General features: G+C 44.6%; 1 long non-coding RNA gene across 1 annotated transcript; it reads right to left on the bottom strand.

The window, feature by feature from the left end:
- Positions 1-12,621: 12,621 nt before the first annotated feature.
- Positions 12,622-13,358, bottom strand: LOC309523774. The gene is made up of 2 exons (XR_014215607.1): positions 13,261-13,358; positions 12,622-13,023 (listed from the first exon to the last, which is right to left on the bottom strand). It is a non-coding gene; the product is annotated as an uncharacterized lncRNA (long non-coding RNA).
- Positions 13,359-14,725: the final 1,367 nt, after the last annotated feature.

The following is a 14,725-nucleotide window of genomic DNA, read 5'->3' as shown; positions in this document are numbered from 1 at the left end:
CCGCGGTGACCCAGAAGTAATGGAACGTTACTTCCATGTTTCGCCACTCACACATGCGCAGACGCCCAAAATGACGTCACGCGCATGCATGGAAGCGGCGAGTCATGACCCGTGCACGTGCAGACGCAGGTTGTGTTCGCTTCAGGATGCAAATGGGGCTCCGGAATGGATCCCGTTCACATCCAGAGGTACCACTGTAGTTTGGCTATTATTGGGGGAATATTGGAAAACTAATAAAATACTATTTACAAGAAAGGTAAAGGACCCCTGGATGGTTAAGTCCAGTCAACGGTAACTATAGGAAGATCCTGCTGGATCAGGCAAATGGCCAATCTAGTCTGGCGCCCTGTTCTTACAATGACCAGGTACCTGTGGGAAACCTGCAAACAGGACTTGAGCAAGAGAGCACTACTGTGGAGGTGGAGCATAGCCCTTGTGGCGAGAAGCCATCAATAGCCTCATCCTTCATGGATTTATCCAGTTCTCTTTCAAAGCTATCTAGGTTGGTGGCCAGCACTACTTCCTGTGGAAGTGAGTTCCATAGTTTATGCACTGCATGAAGTAGTACTTCCTTTTATCCTTACTAAATCTTTCAACATTCAACTTCCTTGGATGTTCATGAATCCTGGTGTTATGAAACAGGGAGAGTGACTTTTCTATATCCCTTTTCTCCACACCATGCATAATTTCATAAACTTCTACCATGTCACCTCTAAATTAAAATGCCCCAAATGCCGCAACCTCTCCTCATAGGGGAGTCACTCACTCCCCTTGAGAGTTTTGTTTACCCTTTTCCAACTGCACAATATCCTTCTTGAGGTGAGGTGACCAGGACTGTACAGTGTACACAGTTCCAAGTGCTGTTGCACCAGAACTAAAACTGGGGATCTTCTGCATACAAAATAGATGCTCTTCCACTGAACTTATGGCTCTTCCCCATTACATTCCCTTTGCAGGATGGGTCCCTTGCTCCTGCTCACCAGCAGAATTTTGGGTTTCCTGGATTGAGAAGCAGAGGAGCTTGCCTTGTGTAAGCAGCAGTCTATGCTTGTTGCGAAACTCGGGAGAATATTCCTTTAGAGAGCTTTATAAACCAAAACCTAGCAATTGTGGGGAGCTGAAAGGAAAGCACAGCTGAGAGAGAAGAATAGGGAGCCTTTTCTTTTAAATGTCTCTGAGTCGATAGGTGAGAACCAGAGGGACGCTTTGGAAGTCAGCGATTGTCCTTTCACACAGAGCCCAGAAAGTTCAATGTAAAAATAGAGGACGCCACCCACTGCAGTCTGATCTTTTCCTCTTGATCCTCCTTTTAATTTAGCCAGTTCTCTGTTTGAGGCTTGCACAGAAACTATTTCCGTGCGTGCTCAGCACCCACCTTTTCTCTTCCTTTAGATCTGGGGTAGGGGATCTTTTTCAATCCAAGGACTCCATTTCTTTCTTGGCAAACTTCAGAGGGGGTCATGAGCCAATGGCCGAGCCAGAGGCAGAAGGGGGTGGAGCGACAACTGTAGATTTTGCCTTTGTACAGTAGTCTAGCTTCATGCATTCACCAACACACACTTTCTATCCTCCATCCAGGCAAGGATGAGGCCTTATGAGGCAAAAACCACACACTTCTACCTGAAGATTCTGGAGGTTGAACCTGTCTTCATGTGAAATAGATGCTCTGCTACCAAGCTGCTATGGGAGGCATTTCTCAGCTAGAGTTGGATCCAGGCAGGATGGGGAGAGGGGTGCCTGGTATTAGCCTCCTGATGGTCTTCTAAATGACAGCTGCCTATCAAAGGAAGTGGCTGATATTTCACTGGTCAACCCTGCAATCCTGCTACAGTGGTACCTCAGGTTAAGAACTTAATTCGTTCTGGAGGTCCGTTCTTAACCTGAAACTGTTCTTAACCTGAGGTACCACTTTAGCTAATGGGACCTCCCGCTGCTGCCGCACAATTTCTGTTCTCATCCTGAAGCAAAGTTCTTAACCTGAGGTACTATTTCTGGGTTAGCGGAGTCTGTAACATGAAGCGTCTGTAACCTCAAACTTCTGTAACCTGAGGTACCACTGTATTTATTATGGCATTCCTATCCTATATTTTAATCCAAGGAGCTCAAGGTGGCGTACATGATTCTCTCTCCCCATCCCTACTGGCGATTTAATCCACCCAACAACCCTGTGAGGTTGGCTATAGTCTGAGAGGCAGTGGCTGGCCCCAAGGTCACACCCAGTGAGCTTTATGGCCAAGTGGGGATTTGAACCCTGCTCTTCAACACTCTACCCACTATACCACACAGTCTGCCTTATGCATGTTTACTCAGACACAAACTTTGTTGTGGCCTTCCTGATAGGTACATTCCCATATAGGATTGGAGCCTAAATTAATTGAAAACTAGCTAGATGACTAATTGATTTGGTGGAGCAGGGGGGAGAATCTTAAACTGGTTGGCAGTCCTAATAATTACTAGGTACTTAAATTTTTCATTATGCTTGGTTGAATAGCTCTTATGTGCTCTTAGTGCCTGGATACGGAGTACAGGCCTTAATCATTTATTATGACACATGTCTTAAAAGGAATGTGGCAGGGAGCAGTAACAAATAAATCAGTGTGTGTGTGTGTGTGTGTGTGTGTGTGTGTGAGAGAGAGAGAGAGAGAGAGAGAGAGAGAGAGAGAGATTTGGCCCCTCACTCCCATTCCACATAGTAGGCATGTGAGGTTCTGCCTTCCATAACAAGCTGTGAGGGCTCAGGCATTGAGATTAATAGGAAATCAGTTCAGGAACATTAAGATTGTAACATCCTGAAAGGCAGGAATTAAGAATCTGCATAGAAGTGCCTCATGTCAAAGAAGCAGAGAGGCGCAAGTTGGTAAGGAGAAAGTCGGTGTAGAATGAGCACAAGCTGTGAGCCAGAAATCTCCCACTTCACATTTTGCCTCAGATATGAATTTACACTGAATCAAATTCTTTCTTCCATCCCTTCCCCCACCCTCTACAATATGCACTCAAAGCACAATGTGAGGCTGTTTAGAAGCCCTCTCGCATGGCCTGCCGTCCATCTTCCTGCCCAGTGCCCTAGATACTAAGAGTACCAGATAGCTCCAAGTGACCCCAGACAGACTGATTTGGTGCAGGATTTGAATCCAGTGCACAGCCCTATTAGTTCCCTGCCAAATTTGGTTAAAAATACTGATGTTTTGAAAAGAAGTTCAGTTCACGGTCTTAATTCAAAATGGCATCTGACAGTTTCCACACATAGACCAAAACCTGCTCCTCTATGTTAGGAACCATCATGACAAATTGGGCAACAATTTGTGGAGTCTGAATATTTAAAGGAGAGATAGACAGACAGAGGCGGATGAACACATTTCAAATTACTTTTCCAGCGATGGCCACCAATTTGGATGGCTTTATAAGAGGATTGGGCAAACTCTTGGAAGATAAGGCTATATCAATGGGCTAGTAGCCAAGATACCTACGCCCTGCTTCCACAGTCAGAAGCAGTAATGCCATTTTCTGGAAGCTCACAAGGGGAGTTTCCTCTTGTTCTCAGGTCCTGTTTGTAGGCTTCTCTACAAATCCTGAAAAAACAGGATGCTAGACTTACTGGTCATTAGCCTGATCCAGCAGGGCTCTTCTGATTTATAATAATTTATTATTATTATTATTATTATTATTATTATTATTATTATTATTATTATTATTATTATAACCCCCCCATCTGGCTGGGCTTCCCCAGCCACTCTGGGCGGCTTCCAACAAAATATTAAAATACAGTAATATAGGAGATAAATAAATAAACACAATAAACAAGCTTCTCCAAGTGAAAGAGAGAGAGTGAAGTGTTTCTATCTCCTCACTCACCCTCCATCTTTTTTCCAAAATAACTAAATGGAAGCAATTACTAAAGAAAAAAAATGGAGCGGGGGGGGGGAAATGGTGCATTCCCCCCCCCAGCTGCAGGAGTTTTAAGCAACACACATGAGTTATAGTTCCGTCAGTCAGTTTTAAATTACTTTACTTGCCAAGCAATCCCCTCTCCCTCTACCCGTAAACATGCTTCTCAATATTACAGCTCTATCAAATGACACTTTACATCAACATACAGCATTTCTTCCCTCTCCACGGTTGCTGATGCCATCGCTGTGTTTTTAAGGAAAGCAGAGCAAATGCCTTTTTAAGTGCCCAGTAACTGGAGGTGTGGCCTTTTGTTCATATACCACTAATTTATCAAGAAGCATTTTCATGGCTTCAGATAACCTGGGGTAGGAATTATTGATTCCCACACTCCAAGGTGCTTCATATAAGCGTATAACAATTGTCAAAGAAGAAAAATAGCCCACACAGCTATTTTATTTCAACTCAGGAATGAGAATCGGTGCAACTGCTGTTTTAAAGAGCATGCAGGATGGGAAGCAGAAGTCTTGCTACCCTGGGAGACAAAGCTGGTTAGTAGACAGGAGCAGAAATGATGGCTTTTATAGAGTAAGAGGGAACGCCATTGGCCCCTTGTATCACCTGACAAGCTGCTGAGCCAACTAATAGGATTTAGCCTGGCAGGTAGCACCACGCAGGTAGCACCACCTGCAGCACCTCCCTTTTTGGCCAGAGGGCACCAAAGAGCAACCTTTAAACATCTGGAGGAACCCTCACCAGCTTCTACTCTTAGATATTGCCTCAGTGGTAGAGGTCAAAAGGTTTTTGACTGCGAGACTCCATAATTTGAGATCCTGTATTACTTAAATCCATTTTTGACCTTGTTGACTCAGCTTTACAGTTTTGTGAATGCTATATTTACTTATGGTTCATTTATTAAACTTATTAGTCACTGTTTTGACAGGGCAACTTGCAACAACAAATAAATAACATACAGTAAAACTACCACAAAACACAGCATACTGAAATCTAAATCACATTCCTATTTTACAATGGCAAACCTGGCACACATGGAAGGAGGCCATAGATAATTAAAAGCCAAAGGCCTGGTTTAAAAAAAAAATGTTTTGCCTAACATTTAAAGGGAAGAGCATTCCACAAGTGGGGAGCCACCACCAAAAAGGTCTGTTCTTGTGCTGCCACCCTCTGGACCTTATATGGAGCAGGCACAGAGAGAAGGGCCTCAGATGACGATCGCAGGGTCTGGATTGGTTTATAGGGGGAGAAGTTTTGCATATGACATACCTGTATGCCCAGTATTTATTTATTTATTTATTTAAAAAATAAACCACCTCACAGTAAAAATTGTAAATACACATGGGCTTATTGGCTGCTCTGAGTGGCCCCCATGAAAAAGCATAGAAAAATGGCTGGCTGGGCATTTAGAAAACAGACTCACACAGATTTTATCTTGAACAAGCCTGAAAACAGTAAATCCCTTTGTTTCTTTCTATTTAATCTTCTCCAATATGCGTTGGTGGGGGCTTTCTACCCCTTCTAGCCCTGTCCACTACATGTTTATCAAATCAAACATTTGTTTAGTGATTAACACCCCCAGCAAGCTATGCCCACCCCACCCCCCCATAACTTTTGTGCTCTGAACTTTCTGCCCACAAGGGACCAAAGGGGTGTCTTAAAATTCAGTTATAAAAACAACAAAATGATTAAAAGCAGCCAAATGAATTACTGGCCAGTAGAAACAACAAAAAGCCCAAACAGCAGTCAGATCCCACCCCACGGTTAATTTTGATTTTTGGGCTATATCTTCTAGTAGTCATTACATTACAGTAATAATCAATTGAGGCTGGAAGTAGGCTTCATAACATACCTTTAAATAACTGGTTCAATAAAGTTACATTCCTAGAATAACAGAATCACAGAACTATAGCGTCAGAAGGGACTCCAAGGGTCATCTAGTCCAACCCCCTGCTATGCAGGAATCTGGCCCATAGCCATCCCTGGGTGGGCTCAAACCACCAACCTTCCGGTTAACAGCCAGACATACTGACCCGTTGTGCTACAGAGACCAATGCCCCAAACAGTCCAAAATCTTACACAAGATGCTTAGTACTGCTAATTCTGGAATATAGCTATAATGGAGGAAATCACACATAATATGAGATTTCTACAAGGACAGCCATACATATACAGTGGAACCATAATTCACAAGACAACCCTTGCCACAAGCCTGGCAAATCTGGAACTACAGTAGACTTGATGATCTGATAACGTTGATAGTCTTAACTTGGACTCTGCTATTTTAAACTCATGTGCAACTACTCATTCTATGTGTGCATTTTACAGTTTTTGTTTTTCATCTTTAAACTTTTGCCCGTTGTTATAATTGTTCTCTCTGTTTTATATACATTATAACATGGGGGGGGGGGGACTTTACCAAAAAAGAAAGTTACATTCATTTCTCTCAGAGAAATTGGCATGTCATATTTGAATAGCTAGGGGTGAGGCTGATCCTTCCAATTTCACCTCTATTTATTAGCTATATGGCATTGCATCCAGACGTATGCCAAATACCTTTGCAATTTGATTTTAAAATATTGTAAGTTGCTTTGAGTTGCTGTGATAAAAAAAGAAACAAACAAATTTCACAAATAATATTTATCGATTTGGTGTCTATAAACAGACAATACCTTTTCCTGTTTTCCTGTTGCCTTCATTGTAAAATATTAGTTTTTAGATACCCCATTTATAATTTTATAGTAATTTCATACACTCTTGATTTCTTCTTCTGACTTTAATATCAAAACCCCCTTGTGTTAAATTTATATTATTTTGCTGTTAATATTTGTTTTTCTCTTTGCCTGAATTGTCTGGTTTTTTCCTTCTTCAATAATATATTTGTTTTAAGAAAACATCCAGATCTTGAAAGGGCCAAGCTGGCAAAGATTTCCATAAAACAGTTTCCTTAAAAAAAAATAAGTTCAGGTACCGTATTTTTTGCTCTATAAGACTCACTTTTTCCCTCCTAAAAAGTAAGGGGAAATGTATGTGAGTCTTATGGAGCGAATGCAGGCTGTGCATTTCATTTCCTTTCAAATAATCATTTGTTTCAAAGAATACCAGATGAATGCGAGAGGGAGAAGGAGAGAGATTCTTCTCCGGCCAAGTTCACAAACGCCGTGGGAATTTAAAATACCTCCAAGAGGAAATTGCATTTAACCTATGTGTGGTGTTATTCAGGGATACTTCCACATCTGAATCAGAGAAAAGGCTCCAATGTGCTAAACTCAACAATGAAGTTGCATCTAAGGCTTGGATTCATGATGGGTCCATCAGCCCCTTTGCACATATTTGAATTCCTTTGCAGCTGTGTAATAAGGTTACTGCGTAATAAGCTTAAAATTTAAAGGGACAAGCTGTCAAAACCTCTGCTGTCAAAGCTGTTGCACCACAGCACCACTTGTGGCTGCCCCATTGAAGTAGCAGGCAGTACTGCTGAATTCTGTGAATGGGATTGCCTGCTGCGCAAATGTAGCAAGCAGCCCAGCTGGGTACTCATTCTGTCTATCTTAACCAGAAACAATTAGTCAAGCCTGTTTAACTGAGGAAATTGTGTCTATATGAATGAAATGCTGTTTAAAACGGTATGTAAATGCTTTATTCTGTATAACTTAACTTCCAAAATCTCTTGCACACTCCTGCATTCTGGGAAACTGCTGCTGTCATAATAAACCCCTGAGCATGGGAGCAGGTAGGCTGCAACCTGTCAGGGGAAGCGTTTGGGCAGCGTTTCTCCAACACAAAGGATACTGATGGAGGTGACTGATAAGATATGTAGCAATGTTTGCAGATGGTCTGATAAATAGGATGTACTGATCCTGTTGATTGTTCACAATGTCTTCTGAATGCAACTTGCAGAAATTGTTCTGAAAGTCAATGCCTCATGTAAATTCTACCTGGAAAAGTGTAAGACCTGAAGTCCATAACTGTCCTGATTGACACATTATAATTTTGACCTGACTGACCTACTGTACACCCCAGATTGGTGATGTATCCTTGACGTTTTTGTACGTGTCCCTGATGTGTGTAAGGTGGGATTTCTTGCCGTTTTGCAGGAAATGTAAACCTTTAAAAGGCAGAGCACACTTTGTCTGGGTTCTCCTTTCTGTACCTTTAGAGAGGTTGGATCTTTGATGCAACAAATAAACGACAAAAGAGCCCACATCACTTTGGATATTCTCCTGGTTGTCTTCCCTTTTATTTCCACTCTGATCAAGGAACCTGGCTTCCAGCAAAGTACCTCAGGTAAGGTGCCAGCTCTAAAGTGAGGCCCAATTTCATGTATCAGGTTAGATCTATAGTGGAACCTCGGTTTTCGAACGTAATCCGTTCCGGAAGACCGTTCGACTTCCAAAACATTTGACAACCGAGGCCGGTCAGCAAATTCCTTTTAAAAAATGGAGAAACACGCCTCGGAAGCCGTTCGACTTTTGAGGTGCGTTCGAAAATGGAAACAGTTACTTCCGGGTTTCCAGTATTCAGGTTCCAAATTGTTCAGATTCCAAGACACTTGAAAACGGAGCTTCCACTGTATTGAGCTGCTTATAGCAGGAAACAAGATGAGACAGTTTCTTAGTGTCAGGGAACTGCCATCGGAGCCAGAGGGAGAGGGAGGAGTCCAGAGGGATTCCGGAGAGCGTCCCGGGAGGGAGAGAAGCAGCCCATCTTCTGGGGAAGGAAATCAGCGTAGCACCAGTGGAGAAGGGGAGCAGATGGGGGAATCGGCGAGGTGGCTCCATGACTCTTCGCCGGAGACCAGCGGGGAGAGCACGGGTCCTCCGCTGCCCACACTCTCCTTGCGCAGAAGGCTTCCGTGCAGGGAGAGTAGGCGGCGACTAGGCGTCAAAGAACTTTTATGCTGGAAGAAGTTCAAGAAACGCCCACTGATGGATTCTGCCAGCGATTGAGACAGCCACGGGTGAATGGCTGTCCGGACAGCGAGAGCTCACCCAGGTAACCCAGCCAGTGGTGGTGCTGATTTACGCACGAGCAACCCCTAGAACCATTACACTTAGCTTAAACAATTATTTTCAAAGCTTTATGCTCTCTTGCATTTCATTCTGTTTGTGTATATTGCGGCACACTGCCTCTATATTCTATATGAGTGGACAGTATATAATCATTTTTATAAATAAAGAAGTAAAGAAGATAAGAGTCCGCCAGATTAGGTCTGTGGTTCATCAAGTCCAGCATCCTGTTCTTATAGTGGTCAAGCCCATTATGGGCAGCCCACAAGCAGGACCTGAGTGTACAGCACTCCGCCCCCCGTGATTCCCATCAAACGGGCACTTAGAGGCATACTTCCTCCAACAGTGGAGGGAGAAGATAATAATAACGTGGGTGGTGGCTCTGGCCAATGGCCCATCTAGTCCAGCAGCTTCTTCTCTCAGTGGCCAACCAGGTGCCTCAAAGGAAAGCTGGCAAGGACCCAAGCGCAACAGCAACTCTCCCCTTTGTGATTGGTGGCAACTGGTATTATTTAGAGCAGGGTTCAGCAACTTTTTTCAGCAGGGGGCCGGTCCACTGTCCCTCAGACCTTGTGGGGGGCCAGACTCTATTTTGAAAATAAAAATAAAAATGCAAGAGCACCATGAGCCCCGGTGGCTGCTTACCTGTGTCTTGCGAGTGGCAGGGGCTGGCGGGGGCAGAGGGACGATGAGTGGTGCGAAAGGGCTGGCTCCAGAGAGGGGCTGCTTAAAATTGCGCTCAGCCAACTGCAGCTCAGCAAAGCCCAGCCCCCTTCCTCCTCTAGGCAGGACAGGGAGAAGCCAGGAGGAGGGAGGGAGGAGGCGCTGCTGCCGCCGCCGTGTGAGGGAGAGGGAGAGGGAAAGAACGTGTGCGCTGGCGATCCACACGGCGATTCCTGGACCATCTGCAGGACGATCCAGAAGGCAATTGGGCCTGATTTGGCCTGCATACCTTAGTTTGCCAACCCATGATTTAGAGGCATACTGCCTCTGATCATGGAGGGAGAACATATCCATGCGCCATTGCTAGCCTTACCTTCTATGGATTTGTCCAATCCTCTTTTAAAGTCTCACAAGTTGGTTAGCATCACTGTCCCTTGTGGGAGCAAATGACATGGTTTAATTCTGAGCTGTGTTATGAAGCACTTTCATAGAACCACATCTTCCAACATTCAGTTTCATTGGATGTCCCCCAGTTCAAATATTATGAGGGGCAAAAACTTCTCTCTATCCATACATTTTATATACTTCTATCATGCACAGTATCACTTCTACATTCTGTTGATCCTCAGACTTCTAGGTTTTTGGGGTGGGGTTGTTTTTTTGGCTCAAATGGAAAACACCAAAAGGGCAGCAACTATACAAGTACAAACCTAAAGGCCTCCGGTTAGAAAATTAAAAGTTGTTTGCCGTGGCTTGATGGCTTAATCAGCCAATCGATATTGTTCACAGGGCAGGCAGGGAAGGAGCGGAAAGTCAGTATGAAAAATGCATGAGGGGTGAAGGGAGACCTGAAAGCAGAAAATTAAAAAGCCAGCCTGTTACATTTGTCCAATATCAGCAGAGAAATTAAAGTGGTTTGTGGTGTGTGAGAGCGAGCAAAGGAACTCTCAGACTTGCTGGGGGGGAAAGGTGGGAAAGGAGCAGAAATATGTATACCTGCTGAGGGTTCCTAGTTTGCAAAAACAAACAAACCACCCCTGCCTTAAGTTAATTAAGTAACTTCCTTAAAAAGGCATTTTGCAACTTGTGATATCTGCAAGGTCTACAAGACCAAAATATTTCTTCCTTTAATGTGGATCTACTGAAAATCAATTTTATGCCTGTGTTCTGACCAGTAGAGCCAACACTGAACAGATGGGGGAGCTTTACTGTGATAGTATCTGGGTAAACTTTAACAGGTTTCCCCCTTATCATATAATGGAAATAGCACAGCCCCCTAACACAGGACACGCAGGAGTCATATAGGAGCACAGGAAACTGCCTTGCATGGAGTGAAACCATTGTCCACCTACCCCAAGAGCTGCTGATCTGTGGCTCTCCAAGTGTTACTTAAAAGACTCCCAATTTGTACCACCCCAGACAGCATGACCAAAGGTCATGGGTGATGGGAGTTGGAAATCCCAATGTCCGGAGGGTCTCAGGTTAGTCACCTCTGAATTCTAGGGGCTTTTCAGGTGCCACTGACCAGCTGATAAGCAGTGCCTGCAAATTCCCTTTGACCCTACCTCATCTTTACCTGACCCACCTACAGAGCAGATGGGTGTGATTTGGCCAAACAGGGAGGAGGCACACTGCTGGTCTATAATGACTAGCAGCGGCTTTCCATGGCTTCAAGCAGGGGGCATTCAAAACTGTACCAGGAGATGCTGAGGATTGAACATGGGTCCTTCACCATGCAATGTTGATGCTCTATCCTGGGCTATGATCCTTGTGAGTGCCGCCAGGTTAATGCTCCACACACCTTTTGCCTGGGATCCCAAGGTGGGGAGGGAAGTTGCAAGGAAAGCATTAAGCACCCATTTCCCTGTCCCTGGACTGGTCCCCACAATGTCACCCCCAATCAGACACCATTTCAGAAGAGATGTGGCGGCTAAGCTCAACGCTCAAGAGCAAAGTGCAAGCCTTCTGCTTTGGGAGGTTTCATTTGTCTTTTGTCTCAACTGTCACAGAGGGGGTTCACTGTGGCACTTTGTGAACTCTTGGTTTGCCAAGCTATGGTTTACTAGATAGGCAATGGCAAGGTCCACGCTTTCCATGCTTTAATGAAACGGGAATGTGAAAAATGGGCTGACCTCCTCTAAATAGCCAATGATGGCAGAAGGCCAACTGTTTCTCGGTGGATACATATTATTAAGATGTGTAGTTTCTCTTCGTTCGTTTCCTTAAAAAAGAAAAGGCAACACTTTTTGGCAAGGGCGGCTTGGAACGGTTTTTTTCCAATAACCTTTGCTTGCTGCCCCCACCTTGTACTTTTATTATGCCTTGAGCGTTGCATGCCTGGGCTTTTGATCTAGTTAAACAGAATGAATTGAAAAGGTTGGAAGCTAGAATCTCTCAGGATGAAATCTGAAAGGCAGGAAGATTCTTTGCTGGAGCCTCTCACTGCAACAGGAAGGGGTTCCAATTAAAATTTACCTATCTCTGCCAACAGGGCTTTGAGAGGGTTCCCACATCTGGATTGTAAGTCAAGGAGAGCAGCTTTCTGTTTCAAAAATGACACCTGAATTCCTGTGAAATGGAACACCAACCTCCCTGCAACCACCCTGACCATTCTCTGAAGACATTTCCTACTTGCTAAGAGGCTGCTGTAGAGGTGGCATGGGCTGCTGAGGAGGTAGCAGATCTGCCCTCCAAGGAGCGTACCATGGCAGTGGTAGCTGGCAATGCATTCTTTGGAGGATGGATCTGCTACCCCCGGTCAGCATATCGTCCTCCTCCTCCCCCTGCTGCCACCACTGGTGGGGGGTTGCTTTGATCCTCCTTCTCCTCTGTGGCAGGAGGAGGATGAGGAGCCAGCCACTGAAGCTGTGCCATTATCTGCTCCATGGTCAACCTCATCTGCCCCCTGATTTTTTTGGACATTGGAGGGGCCGGGCCCCATCCCAAAAAACACTGCCCCCCAAAGGGCTCAGCCTGCATGAGTTGGCACCCCTGCCATGACCCTCTTCAAAGAGGGCGACAGGCAAAAAGGAAAACAGAAGCCAAAACAGAAGTTGAAAGCCAACTTTAATTCACATAAAAATATGAGTAATTTATTGACAAAACCTACACAGTCCATCTGTGCAGGCATCTGGAAATCATGACGACAGTGATTGATCCCAAAGTTTCAGTTCTGAAAGCTCAAAGCTTTAGATGATGACCACAAACAGTATCATCATGGTGGGTTATTCATGAGCAGAGCCAAAAAGCACCTTGAAGGAACAGCTCTGACCCTACAAAGTCTTTACAACTGATTTCAATGGATTAAACTAAACTTTAAATATTTCTAAAGATATATTTGATCTTGCAAAAGGAAGCAGCAAACAACATTCCCCAGAACTGTGAGTCTTCATTTTCTGGCTTGTTACAATTTTAGAAATAAAAACAGAGTGGGAACAAAGTACAGTGGTACCTCGGGTTAAGTACTTATTCGTTCCGTAGGGCTGTTCTTAACCTGAAACTGCTCTTAACCTGAAGCATCACTTTAGTTAATGGGGCCTCCTGCTGCTGCCGCGCTGCCGGAGCCCGATTTTTGTTCTTATCTTGAATCAAAGTTCTTAACCCGAGGTACTATTTCTGGATTAGTGGAGTGTGTAACCTGAAGCGTATGTAACCTGAAGCGTATGTAACCCGAGGTTCCACTATACACAAAATGGCTGCCAAGCGAAGGAAACCTGTACTAGGAGATGTTGCTTCTCCAACAGTGTGGAGGCACTAATGTCAAAGTACAAAATCCACATACTGCCTTACTTGCAGAGTGGCAAAAAGCCTTTGACACTATTAAAATTAACTAGAAAAATTATCCTGAAGACACAAAGAATAGAAATAATTGCAACCTAAACTATGGGACTGGGTGTGAAAAACTCAGAAAAAAATCCAAACTCTTCTATGATATCTGTGTGGATGATCTGACTGTGTGGATGTTTGGGAAAATAAGGGGGAGACACCAGAATTAAAGATTTAGATCAGTTCCAGAGGAACTAGGTGGGAGAGGGGAGGGGTGGGGGACCCGGCCTTTTCTTTGCATGAGAACCAGCAAGAGGGGGGAGAGGGAGGAGGGGCATCGTTGTTTCTCTCTGTGCACTGCCCCTCCCACAACTCCCTCTCTCCGTTGCCGTCCCCACCTCCCTGCCTGGGGCTGGCTTTCTGAGGGCAGAGGCAAGTGCCTTGCACCTTTCTTGGGCCGGCTAGCTGGATGGGTGTCAGGCAAAGCTGGCAGCCGGAGCGGGGCGTGGAGAGAGCAGCGGAGTGGAGAAGGGAGCACCGAAGCAGCTGCTCACCGGCATGGAAAATCAGTAGCACCTGGAGCAGGAAGAAGGTGCTTGAGATGGCCGCGTGCAGGCGGAAGCAGCGCCAGCGCCAGCCAGAGCATCTGCTGCGGCGGTGAGCAAGCCCAGCTAAGCCAAGCCTTGACTGGCCATGCCGCCTGTGGATTCGCTCCAGCCGCAGTCAAGCGAGCATTAAGGCGCTTAGTGGCCATGGCAGAGGGCAGTGGGCGCAGGCAACGAGGGTGGCATGGGCTCCACGGCTTCCCTGCGCACTGCCCTCCCGGCTGGCATTGTCTCTTTCAATTCCTATGAGCCATGGTGCGATCGACCAAAACCCATCCCATGATCGACCGGTCGATTGCAATTGACCCGTGAAACATGTCTGCTCTAACACAAAAAGAACTTATTGCACGCTAGTTCCTAAACCAAAAAAAATGCAGCATTTTCTCGTGACATTGTCTTGACAAAATTTTCATTACAAACAAATTTATGAAAACTGTCAGGGAAAAGGGGGGATTAACTTATAATAAGTAATAACTTATAATAAGTGTTACAGAATTCTATGATTATGATGGAATTCTGCTTTAATTTATGTATTGTTCATTGTTAATGTTCTCTGTTTTTAATTCCTAGCATGTTTGGAACCTTGGTGGGACACAAGTATATTGGAGGCGATATTTATGAGCTTGTCATCTGGAGTTGGGTTATCTTTTTTACTATATGTTTAATTTTGATATTTATTTACATAGTGATGCAGAATGTATCTCATTTTCAGGTACATATTTTTATATGTCTGACCCTGTAAAAGTTTTTATCATGAATTCTAAATGGTTGGGCAACCAAATA

This window comes from Podarcis vaucheri (genome assembly GCF_965113315.1).
Source record: "Podarcis vaucheri genome assembly, chromosome: Z".
NCBI classification, from domain to species: domain Eukaryota; kingdom Metazoa; phylum Chordata; class Lepidosauria; order Squamata; family Lacertidae; genus Podarcis; species Podarcis vaucheri.
The sequence above is the reverse complement of the archived record's forward strand: the minus strand, read 5'-3'. Positions and strand labels throughout refer to the sequence as shown.